Genomic DNA, 22,704 nt, shown 5'->3' on the forward strand with positions numbered 1-22,704 from the left:
AAAAGCCCGTAGAAGCCAACCTAGTCAGAGCCTTAAAGAAAAATTCAGTCTGGAACACAGGGTTTTGGCTGCTGCCCATGACCAGAGCCCTGCTGTGAGAGCAACCAAGGACCACCCCACTGCTGGAACGCTAACAGGGGACAGCCACAATCCCACCCAACAAGTCTCCAGACAGAGAGATGTCACTGCAAGATCCCCTCCTTCTGCCATGCCCTGGCCACAGTGCTCAGGCTCCTGCCCTGCGGCTGACAAACTGGGTCAGGGTAATCTCCAGCAATCCAGCTAAGCCAGCTTTCTGCCTGCTCTGCATTTTCAACAGCGATGCAAAGCAGATGCAGTGGGGGTCAGGATCTGGCCCCCCACATGCACAGTTTTAAAGATTACATTCAGCAGAAGCTATTGAGAGGAGGAAAAAATTGCTGAGCCCAACTTATTCCTCTGACCTTGAATACTTTAAAACATAATATTTTATTTGGCTGGTTATGGGAAACTTGTGGCAGAACATTCATTTTTCTGGAAGGTTTGTCCTGCAATACAAAAGGAAGAAAAATAATTGAACTTTTACTTCACCTCTCTCTGCTATGTACATCCCTGCACCCACATAAGCTGCTCTCACTTTTAAGATCTGAATACATTTGATAACTGTATTTGCTCAGCAGAAATGCCAACAAGGTTCCAGTCAAAAACAAACACTGTGGTCTGCAGGCTTGGGGCAAACAGGAACATGTCCCCATTAAAAGTTCATGCTCAGAGTGAAATCAGAAGGGTCAAAATGAACAATTACTTAAGGAAAAAAAAAAAAGTTCAGGACACACATCAGTAGCACAAAACATTCAGCCAGCAATTCCTATCATACCTTGAAGCAGCTGAATTTTGTTCAGTGCTCAACAATTATAAAGCTTTACCTGAGTACAAGGCTTTTGCAGAACCATTTGGGGGGAGAAAAGTTTATTTTCAGAGTTTCCAATCTAGTTTCCAATCTGACCTAAATTCAGCCGTAGGCATGGCTTTTCTCTTGTTTAAAAGAGACAGGACTAACTCATTCACTTCCCCAACCTCCTGCACGTGCTAAGGATCTCCAGCAGTATTTGTAGGGGAGACATCATATTCAACAGAAGGAACACAGCAAGAGGGTTTCCTGCTTTCTCCAGCTGCTCTTGCTGCATCCAACTTCTTCCTGAGCCTTTCCTACGGACACATTATAAAAGACTCCTCCTAGTATGCCTAGCCGGGCTTCAAGCCCTCAACCTGCAGAGCGAGTGGAAGCCTGCTGCAGCAACACAAGGGCTGCTCAGTGCCCGGTCCTTTCCCACAGACAGATGATGCTATGGGCATGCAGGTGTAGAGCCTAAGTACATTTCACTCTACCAGCTCAGCTCCACAGTTGGTTACTTCCAGCTGAAAGACAGCAGCAAGCAGCAGTGGGAGGCTTTCCCAGCCTTTCTATCTGCTCCTGTAGACAGATATCACAGCAAATGTGTTTCTAGAGGTCTCAAAGCAGGAAAAGGTTCATGACGGTTGGGACAGCGATAGCTATTGCCCTACTTCCTTCATCAGAGGTAAATCCCACAGCTGTCTTCTAGAGCTTCTCCGCAGCTAAGCAGGACCTGTAGCTCCTTCTCCCCCTGCTGAGCGACCAATTAGCCCCAGGCAATCTCTTTCCTTTTAAGTAACAGGCAAGTCTGCTGTTCAAGGCACCTGTGCTCTGTGTTCAGCAAATCAGCTGCCATCACCACTGGCTGTGCTCATCAGGCAGCCGGTGAGAGCCCGTGTGTGCAGTGCCTGCTGCACAGCCAAGAGCTCGCTGCCACTCAGCAGCTGGCACTTGGCACAACAGCCGCGCGTGACTCAGGCTGGCGCAGCACTGGAGATGCATTCCCCTAGCTTATATCTGCAAGTGATTCATTGCGTTCAGACAGTGTTGGCGTGCCAGCCATGCTGTAAAAATCTGGAGTTAATAAACTCCACTTTCAGGTCAAGGCAGTGCTTTCCAGGGTGTAGCTCTGTAGCGCAAGCAGTGCTCACTCCCACCCCAGCAGATAGTTGCTGCTGATGTGTTTCCCATTGGGAAAACCCCACGACTGCATACAAGAACAACTCTGGGAAAAGCCTCTTGCTCCACCTCCTCCTGCCCAACAACCTGGCCCTTCTGCTCCCTTCAGGGTGGAGAGCACAGCCCACAGTCTTGCAGCCCGTCTTTATCCCTAACCATGTGAGAAGCCTCCTGGAACCTGCAAACTTGGCTGCCTCTAAGACGGGAGGGAGTATTTTAAAAAGGGGAAAAAAAAAATGCAGAAGATGTCAGCAGATGTTGCAACCACCTGAAACCAGAGGAATCTGAACAATGTTAATTCAACTCCAGGTACAGAATAGTGACTGCCCTGGACAGCACCTCACTGCAGCAAAGCAAATCCCTCCTGAGAGAGCTGGTCAGCTCCAAACCCCCTTCTCCTTCCACTCCCCCTCAAGGGAACCTGTCCTGGAGCATTTCTGGTTACGTAGGCCGAAACCTGCTTCAGATCTGCCCTTTAACTTCTGTGCCTTACATCTAAAGCTGCAAGATGGAACATTTCTTCTTTTCCTCACCTTTCCTGCAAGAAAGCATAAGGAAAGGTAAGCTTTGCTGTCTGGATGCATTTTGCAGAACCATAGTGGACAGAAAGGAGAAAGACATTAAAGGGATAGAATCACATTGAGGGAAACCTCTTCCCTCTCCTGGCACTCAATCCACTTCTTTTCTGCTGCTTTGCCAAGCATTTGTGGCCCTGAGGGGACACTGCACTGTCCCCTTGTAGGCCTGGGAGCAGTTGGGGTTTTCCGTGCAACACTGCCAGGCTGGTTGCAGCCTGCTGCTGCCCTGCTCAGGAGCGAGCTGCATTGAAATGCTGGAGGATAGGCTGCACTGAGTTCACTTATGGAGCCATATAAATAACAGGAGCACCTCTGCCACATGGGCTACATACTGCTAAACTGCTGCTGCATCTCTCCACGGAACTGGTGACATTTTAGAGAGGGTAAACTAACTCATGCATTACCCTCCAGCTTTTCTTCTGCATTCACTTGTGGATCATCAGCCAAAAAGGGGTGGAAATGTCTTTCACTTCTCAGCATCCCCACAGAACAGGCATGCTTCAACACTGGCTATATTTCAGTATAATTATTCACTCACTCTCAGCTGTATTTTGAGCTTGTATAATGTAGATCAACATCAATGGAGCTTCACCAGTTTACATCAGCCTAAGAATGTGGCTCTGTGTTCTCATGGCACAGAGCTTGGACCTGGAATTGAAGCAGCCTCAGCAGTCTCAACAGCCCAGTTTGGGAGCCCTGAATGGGACAGTGGAGCTAGGAGAGGTGGGCTTGTTTTGTGGCACTCCGGGGAAGAACAGCCATAGTGAATGACAAGCATAGGAGCAGGGAGCATTTCTGAGGAAATGCCCAGCCAGCAAAACAAAACATGTTAGGAACAAAATGGGGAGCAGGGGCTGGTGGAGAAGTGCCAGAGGCACAAGAGAGTCCCAGCATGGGCATCAAGGAGTGCAGGATCAGACAATGATCCACAAGAAAGACATAGCTAGTGCCATCCACTTTTCTTGCCATTAACCAAAAGGATTAAAGCACTTGAATTCAGTCACTCAGAATAATATTGGCAAATACATGACAGCTGTGTACAACTATAACTAATCCTCAAATACTGGTTCTGTGCCCATCCTTGAGCAGTGAATCTTTTGCGGTGCTGAATGCTGGAGGTGAGGGGTGTGTGAATACCCCAGCCTGGTCATGCCATACCCATCAGGGTTAACAAGGTCCCACCACTTCCTGAGCAATTAAAACATCCCTGAAAAAAAACACCAAACTCTACAACCTCACGGACAGACATCTCAGCCCTTAGGTACGCGGATTCAGCTTGGAAAGTGATATGAGAACCAGGCAGAGTACACAATGCTATATCTTGAATACTGTGGTTTTCTGCAGGAACATTCACTCAGATATATCAGTGATCTTCTAAATGGGGCTGAACATTCGTAACTCCACTTTACAAAGGGAATGCAAGCCACCAAGATTAAAGGCTGCCACTCTTACAAAGGAAAGAAAACCTGCAAATACAACAGGCATATTAAACAAGTTGGCAGAATTTGGCCACCTCAGTTGAAAACTGCAACTCCTGTTCAGCTGCTGCCTGGCCCCGGAGGTGCCTCAACTTGCCTGCTGCCTCCAGTTTAGGATCTCAGCCTCCGCAGGCTGTTATCCCGCTCCCAAGCATGTCCAGAGTTGCTCCAGCCCAACCATCTCGGCTCCATCCCACAGCTGAGTGTGCAAGGTCCTGGCACCATTACCCAGGGCTGCCAGTGCTGTCCTCGTCCTCAGCCCAGGAGCCAGCGTGCGTGAAGCACAGCGGTGAGCACTGCCATCCCCTAGAAATGCCTTTTGCTACTGCAGCCCAAGGGAGCACCTGCCCCAAGTCCTGCCCTACACAACTCCCCAGCAGCCCCTCAAACATCCTGCTGCACAGGGAGCAAGGCACAGATAGCCCCAGGCATAGTGACAGTGAAAGGGAGCACAGTCTGCACTGTGGCAGACACACCAGGCACTCAGCAGCTTACAAAGCCTTTCTTGGTTCGAGGCTGAAGCATTCAGCAGTACACTGCGCAGAGTGGTGGAGCAGCCTTCAGTTACCTTCAAGCTATCCAAAGCTGTGATGCAGTACAGCAAGAGCTGTTTTCCTCCTTTGCAGATGCTCTACTGTATCACAGTGTCTAAAACAATGCCATATCTTGTCCAGGGCAAACCAGGCTGGGGTCAGCTGTATCATTTACCACTTTTTCATGTATAACCTAGGCTGGAGGAATAGCTTTGTTTCAGAAAGCCTGCATCCATTTCTCCACCTGTTGTGGAAGCAGAGTGGAGTGGTTTCAAACAAGAAACAGAAAAGAGAAAGTGTTTGTGGTAAATAAGTGCTGAGCTCCAATTCCCTCCAGTACTCCAAAACCCTCTGCAGCTTTCTCTGGTGTTAGTGCTTATTTATCCACTACCAGTATTCTTAGTCTGACAGCTAGCAATGCATTAATCACTGTCAGGTGATCTTTGTTTCTGCTTCTCTGCAGGTACCTGTCAGAATCACAAAAGATTGATTATCACACCACCATGTGTGCAGGAACACAGACTTGCACTCCCTTGTAGCCACTCCTGTCTGCAAGAAAACACATCCCTTCTCCCACTCCTTCCATCAGCTGGAGCAAAGCTATCCCCCTCGGATTTCTAGCTCCCGTGGTCTCACTCCACTTCAGCTGGCTATCTGCTACCTTTTGCCCAGACATCTGTCCTTTTTCAGCTTCTCAAGCAGCACAAAGAGAATCATCAAAACACTTCTCTGCAGCAATGTGCCATTCCAGGCACCCTGCTCCCTTCATTAACCACGTGAGCTGGTGTCCCTCTCTCCTTCACAGAAAGTTTTCTATGGCTCAGGTCTAAGCCCTGGCCACACTGTGCATGCAGCATTTAGAAGTACAATCAATAGACCCGGGAGCAAACTCTGGGAAATATTTAATCTCCACCACAGTAGAAGCAGCTGCAGCTCTTCTTATCCATCATTCAGAAGAGCCCTGGCAAAGTGAAAGATGTATTCTGGGGTCTGGACCCAGCTGTCCACTGACAGTGCCAGAAGACGGAGGGATGCAGGGGTCTGTCTGCATGTAGTGGCTGCAAGCACACATGTATGCTGGTGCAGCAGAAAGGGCCTCCAAAGTAGAGCAGTGAAGTTGTTCCCTACGATATGGGTACAGCTCTTACCAAAAGGAAGAGAAAATAAGCTCTGTCTAAAGCATCTAAAATGAGAATAAATTAAAAAAATATTTTGTCAAATGCAAGCAGCTGCCATTAAGAGGGACCTCCAGCAATGCCCAGAGTCTTCTCTGCAGCAGCAGCCAGGGAAACCTGCCTTGGCTGCCCTTTGCTGCTAGCACTGCCTGAGGAAGTAATTCTCTTCTCTCCCTCCCGTGAACATTTCTGTGCATGATTCAGCAGCTGTCTACAAAAAGCAATTGGGAAGATGAATGAGTTCATAGAGGGAACAACAGAGAGAGCGTCTCTCTGGGTGAGTGAGGACATTTCAGCAGATGCAGTTCCCATTGGAGGTATGGGTAAGTTTGGAGGTGTCCAGCCTTGGGAGGAGCAGGAGGAATAGGGACTCTTACGTAAGGTGGGATTGCCATCTATGCAATGTGTAGCCCTCTTACCTCCTGGCTTAGCTCTCTATACTTGCTTATTTTGTATGGGGAATGAAATCACAATATACCTTAGGCTTTAGGTGTTTTTAGGACCTTCCTGCAGAGGCTAAATGCTACTGTTTTTGCTGTAGCAGGATGTGCAATCACTGGGAGAGCAGCCCTCCTCCTTCTCTGACCCATGAAACTGCACACATCTCCTTCTATATGGTGTTTGAAGAAAGCATGCAAAACAACCTCCTCCTATATTTTGCTGTAACGGGTCCATAGTTGTCTCTCGGAATCTGGACCCAGTTTGTTTCTTATATGTAGCTTTTAATAATAAAAAATCTTTCCAAGATAGGGAGATAATTGATTAAGTATCTCTTAACAAATATCTAAACAGGAAAGATTCAAAACATGCATCTCTAAGCTCCTCTCAGCATTTGAGCAATGGCTTTTAGCCACAGGTTGGAACTCCATGTCTTTCAGAGTGTTCCCTGCTCTCTTTATCTCACCACTGCCATCAAGCACATCCAGATGTTTTTGGTGAGGCAAATTCTGTTGCTCTTAGTGCCAGACTGGGCTTGGCCTTTATCTAGGTTTTGCTCTAGGTGGCAAAGATATGGAAAATGGTAGGCGTTTTTTGGGAGTGCCGGTTCCAGCAGCCGTGTGTTACACTCTTACTTCAGTGCACTTTGAGTTCCTAGCCCTTATAATGGCTGAGGAAAGTTTAGAGAAGACTAGAATCCAAAGTATGAAAATGTAGGCACCAAAAGGCCCCAGCAAAAGTTATTACCCATAAACTCTGGTGATAACAAAGGCATTTTCACCATTTCTGAGGATTTGTGTCATGGATTCTGAATGCTTAGATCACACACAGTCCTCTTGCTTCTTCTTAAAAGGATCACAGGTGCTGGAGTTGACTCTAATAAATGCCTGAGAAGAAGGAATAGACAAATTCAAGCAGTGAGCAAAATCAAACATTTTGAATATGGTGCAAAATTTTTGTTTTAACACTCTTTGAGCACACAGGCTCATTTGGAGAGGGACATCCAACAGAAAATAATTACACTACCTCTAACACAACTTAGGTTAAAAGTGTAACCAGATACGAATATCTCTTTCTGTTGAGAGGTTTAGCTTATAACTTCTTCCCAGAGACAAATCTAAAGCAGGAAAATAGTGCTTACACTCAATCTAGAATTCTTCAAGTGCTACACTGCTGGGGATTTAAATTTTCAATTTATACCAGGATATTGCCTCCTGTTAAGAAGCTCTAGAGGTTCCTATAATCCCAGCCCAGTGAGGGATCCTCATGTCCACTGACCTTCAGACATTCCTCTGGCCAGAGCTTTTCAGCCTGCTGTGCTCCTTATAACACTCGAGAAAGCAGTTGACTCTTCTTAGAGCCTTACTTCTTGAATACTTAAGAATTTTAATTGATTTTCCTGGTTCCAGATACTGGCTCTCCCCAGCAAAAGGACAGAGCTACAGTGACCCACACTTCTCTCTCCCCTGCAGCACATCTATCTGTGGTCCCGCACAGCTCTGGAAATAAACTGCTTTTCTCAAAGACACCCACTGGCCAGAGTCAGGCTCTCTACAGAAGGCACAAGGAGACTTATTTAAACTCCAAGTCCTCACCAAGGGAGTTTTGGAGAGCTGGAAATGCTCCCGGGAGTGGTGGTAAGGGAGAGAAGAGGCAGGAAGTCAAAAAAAGATTTCTCACCCCATCCTATGCTTGGAAAGCAGTCCTTTGGGGTCTGCCTGCTCCCTTCCATCACGTTTCCTTCTCATAGCTGGAAGTCTCACTAGTGCAGCACTGAGAATATTTTAAATGATTCATTAATGTTTGTACACATATGCCAGATGCTTTCTTTTCTAATAAACAAATAAACAGAAACCTCAAACACCCCCTGAGAGATGAAACATTTTCCCTACAGTGAGAGCCACACTGGTTGCTTGTGCAAGAGAGTGGAAGGTTAAAGAAAAAAAAACAACTCATGCACCCACCACAGAAGCCCACTTTATGAGCATTTCTCCTCCCCCTCTGATCACTTCCCCTGCCATACCAGTTATTCAGACTTCGGGGAGGTGTGGAGATACTGAGAGATGTCACAGCTGCTTATTTCCCCCACATCACCTATGAGGAGCCTGGACTGGGGGCTTTGGACCACCTTAGCTGAATGCAGCTGATGGGACACTGCATTAATACAGCTACTGAAGCCTTTGATGGGTGTTCATCAGAGCATTGGCCTGTGCAGATACTTCCATCTCAGTACTTGAGGTCACCACAGAGATTGTTTCACTTACATATGGCTGGGACTTCCCAAGCTATGTGGGTGTTCTGGTAATTTTATCCCAAACCCCTTTTCTTCCAAGATTTTACTACAGTCATTTGGAAATTAAGTACTGTAATTTCCCAGATCTGGCAGTCCCACTCTGTCATGCAGTTCAGCATGAAAATTGCAGTATTACACAAGGGATGTCTTAGGTGAACAGTAGGTGTGCAGAAATGAGACCTAACAGAGTTGTCAGAGAGCTCAGATCCAAAACTGCAGAGAAGGTGATACCAGTAAGAAGTGATCTCTCCATGTTCATCCTGCCAGCTTTGCTCCCGTGCATCAGCTCTCATGAGGCAAGGATCAGCTCCGTATGCACAAAGCGCCATTGTTGTGGGGAACAGTTCATACACGCTGAACTGATTCTACATCAGCAATCACTATAAAATTTTAACTAAAAAAGTGATGAGTATATTCCTTTTATGTCTTATGCAAAGGCATCTGCTACTGAAAGCAAGAGGGATTCAGGCGAGTGCTCCACAAGATGTGACTAGAATATGTTTCTTCTGAAGTCCTTTCATCAGAAGTAGTAATATATTCCTCTTTTCCCTTAAGACGTGGAAAGCACATTTTACTGCCTGCCACAGGACTGTCAGGATCAGCATTTCAAGAAGGAATTCAGCTTTATCAACATTCAACAGCATTGTAATTCAGGAATAATTAATGTAATATTAACATAGAGTTATTGAGAAAGGTAAGAATGTAACTGTTCAACATCAAATTCATTTAGCATTTGCTGCAGTAGTGTGATTGGCACAGAGTCATTTAACATCAGAGCTAGCTTCAGCAGGATGGCTTCAGGGTGTGCCTCCTGCTGCACATATCGCCCACAGTGCTCCCTGTGCTCGTCAAGGGACATCTTGGGAAGTCGTGCCATGTGTCTGTGGCAAAACAAAAGAGAAAGAAATACTTTTGTAAAGCCTGCCAATACTTTGCCAAGGTACAAAACATATCTATATTTCTACTTATGAACTATACTAGATCGATCATGCATACGATATATTTAGGAATTACAATGAGAGTGATAGATCTGTATTTGTGCATTTATATGCACATACTTATGTAAAGGTAGATAAAATTGAATTCATATATCTATTCTGTAGAGTTGAGGAATATGTTGTGACTTTTATAGAAACTGGTTCTTGACTTAAGAGTGGATACATCAAGCAGCATAGTGTGTACTGCTTATGCAAAATTATATACACAAGTACGCTGCTATATATCTATCTATATATATACACATAGTTGTAAAAATACATATATAAATTCAGTTAAAGGCTTTGCCTTGCAACAGAGGAAAAGAGATAAGCTGCTTTTCTCCATATCTGGAAAGGATTTTCTGCCTTTCAGGATAACTAGGTTCGGCAGTTTTGGGGCCTGATTCCTTCACTTCTGTTCACTCTGTTCCCAGTACAGCCAAAAGGAAAAGGAGCCTGACTGAGAGCTTTCAGTGAGTAGAGTTGCAGTAAATGTCTAGTGAGATTTTCAGACATGCCAAGGCTGCTACCTAATGCTGACATTAGTAGGAGCAAGGTGCCCAGGCATGCTGAAAAATCCTTGCAGCTACTTAAGACTCACTTGCAACAGCATGGTGTATGTGACAGACTGCCTGCATCCAGGACATCCACTGAACTTCAGTGGAACTGGGAAGTGGAACAGCTGGATCCAGCAAATTCCTCCTCCAGTGAGCACTGGCAGTGCTGCAGGACTGAAGCACTGTCCCCTGATTGTATCTGTGCTGCAGCCTGGTTCCTCCCACCCAGCTCACTTTTCACCTAGCTGCCACGATTGCTCCAAAACCTGGGTACAAAGAAGAGAGAACAACAGACATGTCCATAGAGGTAAAAACCTTTGCTCAGCGTGATAAGCCCCAAAGGCCGGATTCCTCACTATCAATCAGAGGTGACATAAGCAGCATGCAGGGGAATGGGTGAAGGATCAAGACTGACTCAGGAGGGAGGTGATTCTCATGCTATCTTGACAGCCTGAAGCAATTCTGGAGGCCATGTTTCACAGCCTTCTTGCGTTATATGACGCTTTAACAGTGTGTCAGACCTGTTATGAATGAGCACCACATCTGTCTTTAAATTAGATTTTAAAAAAGAACTTTCCCTCCAAAGCTTTTTTCTGGGGCAACTGCAAAGAAGCCTCACTCTAAAGGGGATGATTCTCTCACTGCAGAGATGGGAGCAGCCAAGGCAGCCTTCTGCAGCCCCATATGACATGCTCCTGCTGAATCCAAGTCCCACCACTTCTTACTGAGTGCCATGCTTGTTTGACTATGTAAAGACCAAGTACTATAAAAAAATGTAAATATTTTTATGGCCTTGCTGGCTTAAAAGCCTACAAGGATGGCTGGCTAAGTGGAAAGGAATGCTGTGCACACACAGCAGAACAAATTTAATGAAAGACAGAACCCAGATATATTCTTTAACCCAGAGATGGAGTGCTTAGCATTGTTAAAAACGACGGTTGTTTAGCACGCCACAAAGAGAGCATTAATGTCTAGATAACACAATTAATAATGAACTCTGCAAAGCAAAGTAGTGCCACCATCAGCATAACCTCACTCTCTTCATGCACAGAACACAGGCTGACTTTACAGAGCTATTCACTCATCTCATCTTGCATTTCAGAAACCAGCCAAGTGCCCTTTTCCTTCCGTACTGCTGGAGGGTTACGGTAGAGATGAAGACTGGCTCCTCCCCGGGGTGCACAGGAGGAAGACAAAAGGGAACGAGCACAGGATGGAAGGTAGGAAGATCTGCCTGGATATTAGAAGTGTTTTCACCACTAGGGGTGCAGGGTGGTAGCAGGCTTCCTGTTCTTGGAGATACGCAAACTTCAATTAGATGTGACTCAGAGCAACTCATCGCAGTTGGATCTGTGCTCAGCAGGGACTGGATGAGGTAGATGCAAAGACTCTTACCAGCCTCCAGGCACTCCTTCTCTCCCCTTATGGGCAGGATGTGACAATTCTACAGTCCTTTGGTTATCTCAGAAGTGTACTTTTGTTTGTTTCTTTTCTTGCCTGCTCTCTGTACCAGTGTATCCACACTGACTGGCTGCTGAAGATACCGCATCTGCTGTACCAGCTGACTGACCTTCCAGCCAAGCGGCCCCTTTGAAAAAGCTTGGGTGGAACTAGGGTAAAGTTTATTTTAAATACTGGCTTTGGCTTCTAGATTGCCAAATCCAAAAGTCTACAAAACAGACCAAAATAAAAGGCCAAGGCCAGGAGGAGGTCGCTGCTCAGCTCCCAGGCACAGGAGCTTCAGAGGATGAGCTGCAGAATGTGAAGCTCTTCTGCAGCACACAACAACACATGGCAGCAGCAAGAGCACAGGCAGCCACCATTACCAACAGCCGACAAAAATATAAAGGCAGCCTAGATCTCCCTTGCCCTGCTCTGTCTCAACACAGTGTTCAAACCAGGTCTGAAAGTCATCACATTTCACTTACTTCATACCGCCTTGTCATTTCAGATGTTACTATCCCAGGTAGGCACAGCGTGGGATCTCCCATGGCTGTTAGGGTAGAGCTCTGAGTGATGCCAAGAAAACTATGCAAGGTGTAAAAACTTTTGGAAGTGAGCCTAGCTGCAACACCAGGGAAGAGTTAGGAGAGGTAAGCCCTGCGCAACGCTTGGCAGCATCCTAACACGCTTAATTTTTTTCAGATACATTTATTTAATTGTATCTTTTCACATCATCAGTGATTATGAAGTTCAAGTTTAACCCGGGGGTTAAAAAGAAAGACTCATGAGCATGGATAAAAGCCTGTCTAAAATATTAAGTCATCGTTAGAGCTAAAATTATTTCAAGTTGTTTCTTCAGATATAAATGTTGTAATTATGTTAAACATAATGTTACTGCTTCCCATTTAACAAGTCCCTGGCCTTGTCTGCACACCTGAAAAAGACAAGTAGACAAGGTTTAGCTGGGCCAGGCCAAAAGCACAACCTTCTGTGTCTGCTTAACTGGGCATGCTTTCCCCTTGATTCTGGGGCTCTTGCTGATTTGTTGCTCCCTGCTCAACTGCCCTATCCTTCAAACCCATCTTATCCCCAGTGCTCCCTGCTGCCTGGACCCTTCTCTGCCCTGAGGCACCAGGCAAAGCTGACCCTTCTCCCACTGCTGCTACCTGCAGGCTCTATCCACTGACCAGGGATTTGAATTTGTCTGGCTCCTGGATGCTTTGGAGGCATCTTTGCTTTGGCCTGGGAGCCAAACACAGATGCAAGGAGCCAGCAAGCTGTGAAGGGATCTGTGGTCTTGTAACTGCGTGACTGGAGAGTGTTTCCATGGAGTTTTACACGGCCCCATTCCCCTTCTCCCACTATTTCTGGCTGTAGTTACAGCCATGTGCAAACAATGCACCCTGTGTGCATGTTTCCCATTTGGCACACAGGCTTGTAAAACGTTTTTAATATGTGATTTACAGTGGTTCAGGCTTGGACTGAAACTGTTTCCCTCAAAAACAGAGCAAGGATAGACTGTCAGAAAGCATTCAGGGACAAGGTTGGAGCAGGCTGGCACCCAGCAGCACAGCCTACAGGCAGCTATCAGCCAAGGCACTGCTCCTCCCTTGGCCAGTATTAGCCCCAGAAGAGCATCCTCATTTCCACAAGAGACATCCTCTAGAGATAAGCAGAGTTTGTGGCTGTCTGCTTAGCCAAAGTCAAAACCAGAAGCAAACAAAAGCAATCACAATGTTTGAGCCACATCTGTTTGTGACCTTTCCTTCCCCAGAAAACTGCAAAAGTACTACTGGAAATATAGGAGGAATGGAGAAAACAGTGGCATTTGGTATGAACTGGATAGTAGGTGGGAAAAGAAGTCATCACCTTATAACAGGAATGTATTTTTAAAGGGAATTTTCATGAAAAGCAACATATAGTTTAGAAGAATCAGGTAGCCTAGTTTGTCATTCTTTGAGGTCCTTAAATGATCTTTCAAAATGCTCAAGTAACATTAGATACAGTATCCTATCCAAGTTCCAATTTCTTATTAGACTTTAATAAAGTCTGAATTGGAAAAGATAATATAAACTTCCTGTCCTACAAAACTGCTACCACATGTCATTAAAACAGCAGGGGAATGAGGCAGCACTGTCCTGAATATCTGATCAGCAGATGAAGAGTTCAACTCTCCCTCACGGTGAAATGCATTATGAAATGGGATATGGCTATGATTTGATTTTATACCTTTTTATTATAAGACAATGTTATCTCCAAACAGTGGCAAAATACATCTTCGATGATTCTTTACAGAGTTGTTGCTACAGCGTAAAGTGTTGATAAATGTTTCAAAGCCCACTGGAAAGCCGAGCTAGGATGATTTCTTCACAGGTTGAAGCACACAAGACAAGTGCAGAAATCTAAAAGGCTCCCCAGACATCACTTTATAAAGAGAGGGGCAGTTCATAAAATAATCATGACTGGATAGGTTTTATTTCCTTTTGAAGCATCTTGTCTCTGTTGGCATAAACTCAAAGATATTGAAAGATAGAGTCCATAGAATCTGGGAGAAGAGGCTGACCCTCACCTTGCTACAACCTCCCTTCAGGCAGTTGTAGAGTGATGATAAGGTTTCCCCTCAGCATCCTCTTCTTGAGACTGAACAGACTCAGCTCCTTCAGCTGCTCCCCATCACACTTGTGCTCCAGGCCCTTCACAGCTCTGCTGCCCTTCTCTGGGGCCCAACACTGAACACAGAACTTGAGGTGTGACCTCACCAGAGCTGAGTACAGGAGGATGATCACCTCCTCACTCCTGCTGGCTGCACTATTGCTGACACAGGCCAGGATGCCATTGGCCTTCTTGGCCACCTGGGCACACTGCTGGCTCATGTTCAGTCAGCTGCCAGCTAACACGGCCAGATCTTTTTCCTCCACACAGCTTTCCAGCCTGCCGCAAGCCCATAGCATTGCATGGGGTCATTGTGACCAAAGTGCAGGACCTGACACTTGGACCTGTTGAACCTCACACATTTGGCCACAGCAATCCAGCCTGTCCAGTGATCCAACCTGTCCAGATCCCTCTGTAGGGCCTTCCTACCCCCAGGTAGAGTGATACTTCCTCCCAACTTGGTGTCACCTGCAAACTTACTAATTGTGCACTTAATCCCTCCAAAGTCTGATCTCTGTTTCAAACTGCTTTGCATCGCAGTTCTGCCAGCTGTTAATCAGCACTGAGACTCAAATGGCATTTAGGCAACACCTGACACTGCAGGTCCCACCTGTGTGCTCCTTTGGGCTCTCCCAGAGGAGACCTGCATGATCATGGTCTAAGTGCCCACCTGCTTCCCTGCTTCCAGCTCTGTCAGGACTATAGAGATGGCTTGCAGTGACTGCTGCACTAAGGCAAGGAGGGGCCTGCTGTGTACAAACAGAGAAAGCTGCTCTGGAGACCGGGAGAAGCCCCCAGCAGCAGACACACCACTAAGCCCACTCGCTTTGTGTGAGGTCTCAAACCTCCACTTGGGTTGTTCCCCATTAGAAGAGTTCAGTGATTCTGATCCTGCTGTGGAAGGAGCCTACATCTATCCCGACTGTCCAGAAACACTGCTTTCCTCATCTGCACCTATCTGCGGTGCCTGAGCTTACGGAAGGCTCCCTCATGCACTTAAGCAACATCCAGCTGTTATCTGAACCCCTTCAGCTCCAAGGCCAGAAAGGATTCAGAGTGGAAACTGTGGGGCTGCCTGGTTGTTTAGAGCTGTATCAGACAGGACACTCTCAGCGCTGCAAATGTGCTTTGGCACACTAATAGTGTCTGGAGCTCCTAGAAACAGCTTGGAGGTCCCATTTTGATTTTTTTGCATTAAAGTTTTCCTTCAGTTCAGCCAAGTTATCTGTCTCTTGTGTCAATTTGCTGAAGCAGCTTTTTTTTTTTACCAGTTTCTGGAAACCACAAAGGGTGAGGCAGCCCGCAGCTTTTTAAAGAATGACATTTGCTTTTAGCAGTATGATTGTCAACATTGCCACTGCACTGCACATGCAAAAAGCAGGTTTCTGAGGACACCAGCACTCAGAAATAAAACACTATAGTTCAGCTGGCATACGTAGGTTACTCCAAAAAGTAATGCCTCCTATTTATTTTCATGGAAAGTACAGCAGATACAAAGAATACAATGACACTATCTGATAGAGCAAATTCTCAGCTACAAAGCACTATTTTTCAACGCAGTCATCACCATTAGCAGTGCATTTGCACCAGCAATGAACAGGAACCTGCTTTTACATGCTTTTACAAATTTGCATGGCCATGTCGAATATGTCTTGTCTTTCATGTCACTGTCACCACTGTGAAATGCACCACCCTCTCCTCACTGTGCTCACATTCACTATTTGGTCTCCATAAATGTTTAGCAAGCACTGACAAATGCAGTGGGTGCCATTGTTTGCACATGAAGGAATTAAATGATACCCCTTTGCTTCACACACATTTCCATGTCAGGTGGCATTCTGTTAGCCCGCCTCTCTCCTGCCATCTGTCCCACAGCAACAACATGGATAATGGTATTGGTGGGAAGGTTGAATAAGTTCTACCATACCATCAACATCCACCTCTGATGTCCTGGGTCAACAAAACAGAATAAGAGGCATTACTTTTGGAGCATCTCTCCTATTTTCTAGTTATGCTTGAAAAAGACCATGCAAAAGTTCTTCATTATTCCCCTCCTGATTTTCCCTTCTCTAAATCCAAGCGCCAACATGAGTTTAAAACCTCCACAAAACATGTTTCCATTTGTTTTGTTGCTCTCTTAAATGAGCTTTTCAAGCCTAGCAGTAGCCTAAATATTCTCACATGTGTCAGGGAGAAGTGTTCTTTCTCTCATCTCTAGGTAAACATTTTTGTCTAAAAACTTGCCAACAGATTGAAGAGATGATGGCACATAAAATGATATAAATTAGTGCAGTTCATATCAAATTAACTGTGTGAGCAGAACGAGAAGAAATGAGCAGCACGTGTGTGTGTGCTATACTACAGTAAAAAAACTCATTGCAGAACCCAGCATCTGGAGGTGTTGAAAGTGAGGTTGCCTATACAAACACGTGCTCTCCCTGCACATTACCTTATGCTAGAGCCTTATATTTCACAATCACATGACATTTTTTTCCACGCCAGATAATCCAGCGTTTGGCAGAAGTGGCACCAAATGAATAAAAAATTATTCAACATTTGATCCACACCACTTAGGATGTTGGCCCATGTCTTGTCTACTGTGCATGGTTCCAGCATTTATCTGAACACAGAACTATTCATTTTCTATATGGTACTCAGTGAGATGCCTACTTCTATAGATCATGACTGCTCACAGACTTTAATAACTGTCCTTGGTGAAACAAAACAATGGTATTTATTCTCATCTAAGAGATGAAGCAGCAGGAGAAACAAGATGGCCTTTTCCTCTTGGGAGCCAGTGCTGTCAATGCTCACGCACAGTCCTCTCCACCTGGGCTGCACCCAACTCTCTACCTCCCCAGGATCTTCCCTACCACAGCATATGGAGAAGTGGGAAGGAGGGCAGCCTGCACTTGCCTTGGCTGCCACTTCGTTAATGAGTAAAATTCAAAATGCTAATCCCAATCCACAAAGCCACCAGTGTACTGGGGTCAATTAGCTCTGCAGCTGTCTTGCCCTGTAGCTTATCTGCGACACACTTAGAAAATGCTTGCCAGCCCCCACTGCATGATTCCTGCGAGCAGGCAAATAAGCTCTTTTGCCTTCGGACTTGACTTGATCTGGATTGTCTTCAGGGAACCCTGGATGAGCTGGCTCGTCTCCAAGTGCCACTGAAATCAGGAGTCTCCTCTTTGTGAATTTTGAATCATGCCTTAACATGGCTCTAGATTTTCTCTTTGCCATAATGTCAAACTTCTTACTGAGGCTCTTTAGGTAGGGGCTTAGTTAGGATAGAGCAGGCTATGCTGTTCCCGAGTTGGCAGGAAACAATAGTCCCCAGACATTAACATGACAGACATGTCGACACAGAGAAACGTATGGTACCAATTAAGACAGTATCAACAATTATGCAGAACACAGTTGAGTGGATTAATTTGTTGCCTGGAGTAAAGGCTGCCAGTATGAAGCTGGCTGTCAAGAGACCCACTTTCATCTTGCACGCTGCCTTGTGCCAAATACTATGGAGCCTATGAAACCCATGTGCACTAAGGATGGTGCTGGGTTTTCATTTTCCACATACAGTCTTAAGCAGGGAAGAGGCAACCAGTTCATGTCTCTAGATGCTATATATGCTAGTTATTTTCCTGTTTAAAAAGAAAACAATACCAAGCTTGAAAAAAAAATAAATCTCTGAATGACCATCTTTCCCAGAAGAACAACAAAGTAACTGGAAAAAGATGGTGCTTTTCATGTTCAAAAAGGTTTTCTTTTTCTGAGGGGCTGACAAAATAACTCATTTGTCAAACACACTTTTTCTAGTTCTCTAAGCAAAGAGAAGAGAAATAGTTAAGTTGTGTGTGACTTCTTTCCAACTTGCTATTTTTGTGCTAACCAGAAGGACATTTACACATGCTTTGTCTCTTCCCACCCCTTCTTTGCCAAAGAAGATAGAAGCCACAACTTTCCAGGGGTAATCCAAGTTCTCCTGCCTTGTCAAGTGCCTCCTAGAGGCTACAGGTAAAACGCTGTCATTTCAGTGGCTTTGCAAGAACAAGCAGTTGATTTTTGCAAAGGTCTATGACTGTCAGAGTACTAAACAGTAAACAAAAAAAAAAAAAAAAACAGGACTTGTAAATAATCACTTACTGCATTAATAAACAGCAGTATTTGAATTCCTGCTGTAGCTTTGGACCAGCTGTGCTTTGTCTCAAAATCCAATTTAAAAAAATCTGCTTATGCTTGTTCCTGCAGTATGAAGAATATTGAACTACCCTTCACAAACCCTGCTGCTGCCTGCTTATAGAGCATATGGTCCCACATCAGGCTCTCATTTCTCAGTGTTTATCCTTGTTAAACAACAGCATGCCTACCTGAGATATAAATTACCCAGAGGCTTGGAGTAAAGCCATCCTGAGTAAGGAAACTATTAATAGCACTGCACTCCTCAGCGTACTGCAGGCAAAAGGCCCCAGCCCACTTGTAACACAACACTTCTCAACCACTGTGATGGAGAAATCCAGCTGTAATCCAGCCTTCCCAGCAACCACATTGTTCTCCGAGCAGCAGAACTCTGAGGAGTAGTTTTCTGTAGGTTTATATCCTATGTGCTTCATCCCCTCCAGCCATCGTATCTGTAGGATACCTGCAGGTCAGCAATAGTCCCATCACAAAACCTTCCATCTCCCTCCTACTATCTTTATTCCTACTACAACTCCTTGGATAACAGAGATAGAAGCAGAGAGTAGGGTCCCAGGGCTGTCCTTCCTTGAGGACCATACTCCCACAGTCTCTTTTCCTCGATCAAAATTGGTCAACACTTGGCAGAGCTTTTAAAGAAGGAAATAAAGAGTGTAAGCAATCAGTCTAACATGAATCCTATCTGCGTATTTATCTGCTAGATATTAAGTGCAGAGAGGCTTCCAATAAATTGTTCACAAGATACCAGGTGTTAAATCTATATTTCTGTTTAATTCATAACATTTGCTGGTTTTGCACAGTTAACTCAGGGTATTTAACAGGATATTGAGCCTTCAGAGAGGCACGTTATGCTTCCTACCAGTATCTCAGCCACTGCACTAGGAAATGGGAAGAAATCTTCAAATTTATTGCCACCACCTCCATCAAACTCTACCTCCATGACATTGCTGGGGCTTGAACACTTTGCCCTGTTTTTCTAAATTAAGATTAATTTTTCTTCATTTCAAGAGTGTTGTTCACAGAGTTGTTTTTTTCACTGTGCTCAATGATTTGTAGAGACCCAGCATTTTCCAAACAAAAAGATAAAATCTCTACAGACACTTCCTGGAAAGTTATTTCTGCAGTCAGTAATCTTCTGCCTGTTACCAGGCTCATCATCTTCCATGTAAGTACCATCCTGGATCTGTGCTTGATAGCTCACACTTCCCCTGCATGGAAAGCACAGGGGCAGCTCTCAAAGTACACAGGCTCCCCACTTGTGGCTTCTCTCTGGGCAGGAGCTCCTCTGAGCAGCACCTTATGACTGCAGTTTCTGCAGAGCACGACAACTCCAGCCTCCCAGCCTGTGGTCACTGCTCCCAGGCTGCACTACCACACGGATCCTTCTTATCTGCGGCTTCCAGCTGCCTCCCACACAGCCTAAGGGGCAGAGGGGACCAGCAGTAATGCCAAGGAGAATCAAGGAAGGTCAAAACGGGACAGGAAAAAATACATCCATTCAGACATGCCCAAATATGATTTCTCTTTTTAATTGAGCTTCTAAACATCTACACCCTTACGAATTTTGATGAGCTAAAAATGTGTATTCCCTCTTCTCTTTTCTTCCTGCAGGAAACTGCAATAAAAATGGCTCCTCCTGAACACCTTTTCACTGTCACCTTTTTTCCTTTTCTATCCTTGTCTTTGCCTCTTACTATTTTGGAGCTTTTCCAATGTGAAATGTTTTCAGAAGCGGCAAGATAATGAAAACATTCACAAAGCAAAAAAAAAGAGATGAAATAAGAAAAACAACTACATGTCTTCACGAAGTGTTTTAAAGGAGGAAAAACACGGCAAACTTAAATTCTGAAATATCTATATATCACTCCGCTGCAAAGAAAAAAAATGTGGAAGTTTTTGTTTAAAAAGTACTTCTACATGGAGCAAGGCATCTTCCAAAAGATAAATCAGGTTTTGGTGAAGCTTCATTTTTTCTATAAGAAACATTCCACTGGAACAAACAAACAAACAAACAAACAAAACAACTTATCCTAATGGAATTTAGTCAGCGCCATTGCATGATCAGCAACGTGATGCCATACAAACTGCTTCCCTGCCAATTTAGGACAGAGAGCAGCTTGGGGACTTCGGGTAATGGGAAAAGATATAGGACAGCACACGGTGTAACTGCAAGGACAGTTATTTTCCAGCACTGCTGGAATCAGCGTGACCTCCTCACTCCTCCCCACAAGGAAGAGGATGGCAGAGCCCACGTGGAGAGGGACATGGAAACCAGGCTGGGTCCTGCAATCATTTATTCCCCAAGTTGTCTCCTCAGGGAGCGCTCACAACATCAGACCGCGCTTCCCAACTCTAAATCTGCAAATACACGGCGCTCTCTAGTGTCTTTGTTCTGCTCAGAGAAACCCAAGTATCCCAAGGTGCTGACACCATTCCAGACAGCATAGTATAAACACCCAGGCAGTGGGATGCCCGAGGCATGCTATTAATTAGGAAGAGTTTGCCAGTGTGTCTGAGTGAATTATCTGGTGGAAGCTACTCAGGTTGTCCTGCTGTGGCCCTCACCAGTCTTGCAATGCCTCCCAAAAGGGTCACTTAAACAAAAGCAGGCTTTTAAGTCACTGATTGAGATGATTATTCCAGGAAAGTTTTTGATCCAGGATTTCATTGTGCAGACTTGGAGTGTGCTCCTGCCAGCTCCCAAATAGACCGTCAGCAATGTATAACTCTGGTTGTAATTTTGGGATGCAAGCTCAGAGGAGAAATGCTCACTGATGAGCAGATCCAGAGATGGCAGCTAGAAGGGCTGGGCAGCCCACTGCCTGTCCATTGCAAAGGCAGGCAGAGAGAGGGGTCCTTTGGGGTCTGAGCCACACAAAACAGCTGCGTTCATGCCAAGCAGCATGCATGGGAGCAACTCTGATGGAAACACAAATCCTTCCTTCATGTCTTGGCTCTTCCCCATCAGCACTTCATTGGGGGAGAAGGCACAAGCAGAGAACATTTCTAGCTGCTAAAGGCGAGCACAAGCCAAACCAGTGGGCACAAACTGGCACCAGCTTTGATATGCTCTTAAATGGCTCATTGATCCCTTTATTACTACACTTTCCACCCGGTTACGGTGCCTCTCTTGTGCTTCTCTGAGGCTGACAGCTCATGACAGAAATACAGCACATCCCACAGACTCATAGCCTCAGGTTCAGCTGTGTTTGCCTAAATGACAAGATCAATGTGGCAATCTGCTGCAGAACATATGAGATTCCCTCTCTCTCTCTTTGTCTCTTTCTCCTTTAATATACATTTCACATTAAATCAGCATCTAAAGGGAGGCTCTTCTACTGCCTAGAAGAACATATTTTCTGAGCTTGCAATGCTGTCTGGTGACGGGGGGAAATACATTTGCACCGTGTAATTGATTTGATGTATGCCACGTTTCGCTGGGATAAACACCATCCCCCAGACCCCTCACATTCCAGCATTTCCAGCCTAAGCTCCTTGTTAAAGTGTGCTGGGAGTCCATCAAAGACGCTGAGTAGTTTTGACGTGAAGATAAATGCTCTTATCTTCAGCTCCCAACATTGCTTCTCTGAATAAGCACTCTTGACAGTTTTTGTTGTTTAAACTGCTCTTCAGCTGAGGATGGGAATACAGAGAAACCATTTAATCCACCTTTGATTTCAGCAGAATTCTCTACTGAGAAAATAAACTATTCTTGTCACCAAACCAGATGACTTCCACTGGGACACACCACTACAATTCACAGGGAACAAACTAAGGCCTCATCCAGGCAACACACTTCAGCACCTAACTAAACCTGTAGCTTAAGCTTATCTGTTGCTTTAAGGGCTTAGCATGTTCCAGAAAGAGATGTTTCTCCAAAACCTGAAACACAAAGGCAACACACCAGCAAAACTAAGCATTCTAATGGTACAGTGCTGTTGAGGAACGTCACTATTTTACAGGTAGGCAAACACTAAAATTTAAACAAGTATCTTCCAGGGACCAGTTCGAGGACCTGGAAAAAACTTGGTTCTCCAAATCACCCATCCCTTACTATAATAAGCTGACCCTCGTCCCAGAATATGGGACTAAAAATCCTGCTTTGTGTTTTCAGTCACACTTTGCTGGAGGCCAAACTACAGATCACAAACGCAAACATAAAGGCACAGCTCAGCTGGAACTCAGGGAAAGCCCCACTGATTTGGATGGATTTAAGATTTCACTCTCTGCCTCTCTTCATGGAGATTAAATAAATGTTCTCTGGCCCCATAAGTGCCACATATGCCTGCCTTAGTTCAATGAAATGCTTACTTTAGAGATACAGAAAAGT

General features: G+C 45.2%; 1 long non-coding RNA gene across 1 annotated transcript; it reads right to left on the reverse strand.

The window, feature by feature from the left end:
• Window positions 1-10: 10 nt before the first annotated feature.
• On the reverse strand, window positions 11-10,496 carry LOC104909507. Its single transcript, XR_004158737.1, has 4 exons — window positions 10,127-10,496; window positions 8,780-9,429; window positions 7,936-8,028; window positions 11-7,142 (listed from the first exon to the last, which is right to left on the reverse strand). It is a non-coding gene; the product is annotated as an uncharacterized LOC104909507 (long non-coding RNA).
• Between the last annotated feature and the right edge of the window lie 12,208 nt (window positions 10,497-22,704).

The sequence above is a fragment of the Meleagris gallopavo genome, chromosome 2, assembly GCF_000146605.3.
Source record: "Meleagris gallopavo isolate NT-WF06-2002-E0010 breed Aviagen turkey brand Nicholas breeding stock chromosome 2, Turkey_5.1, whole genome shotgun sequence".
NCBI classification, from domain to species: domain Eukaryota; kingdom Metazoa; phylum Chordata; class Aves; order Galliformes; family Phasianidae; genus Meleagris; species Meleagris gallopavo.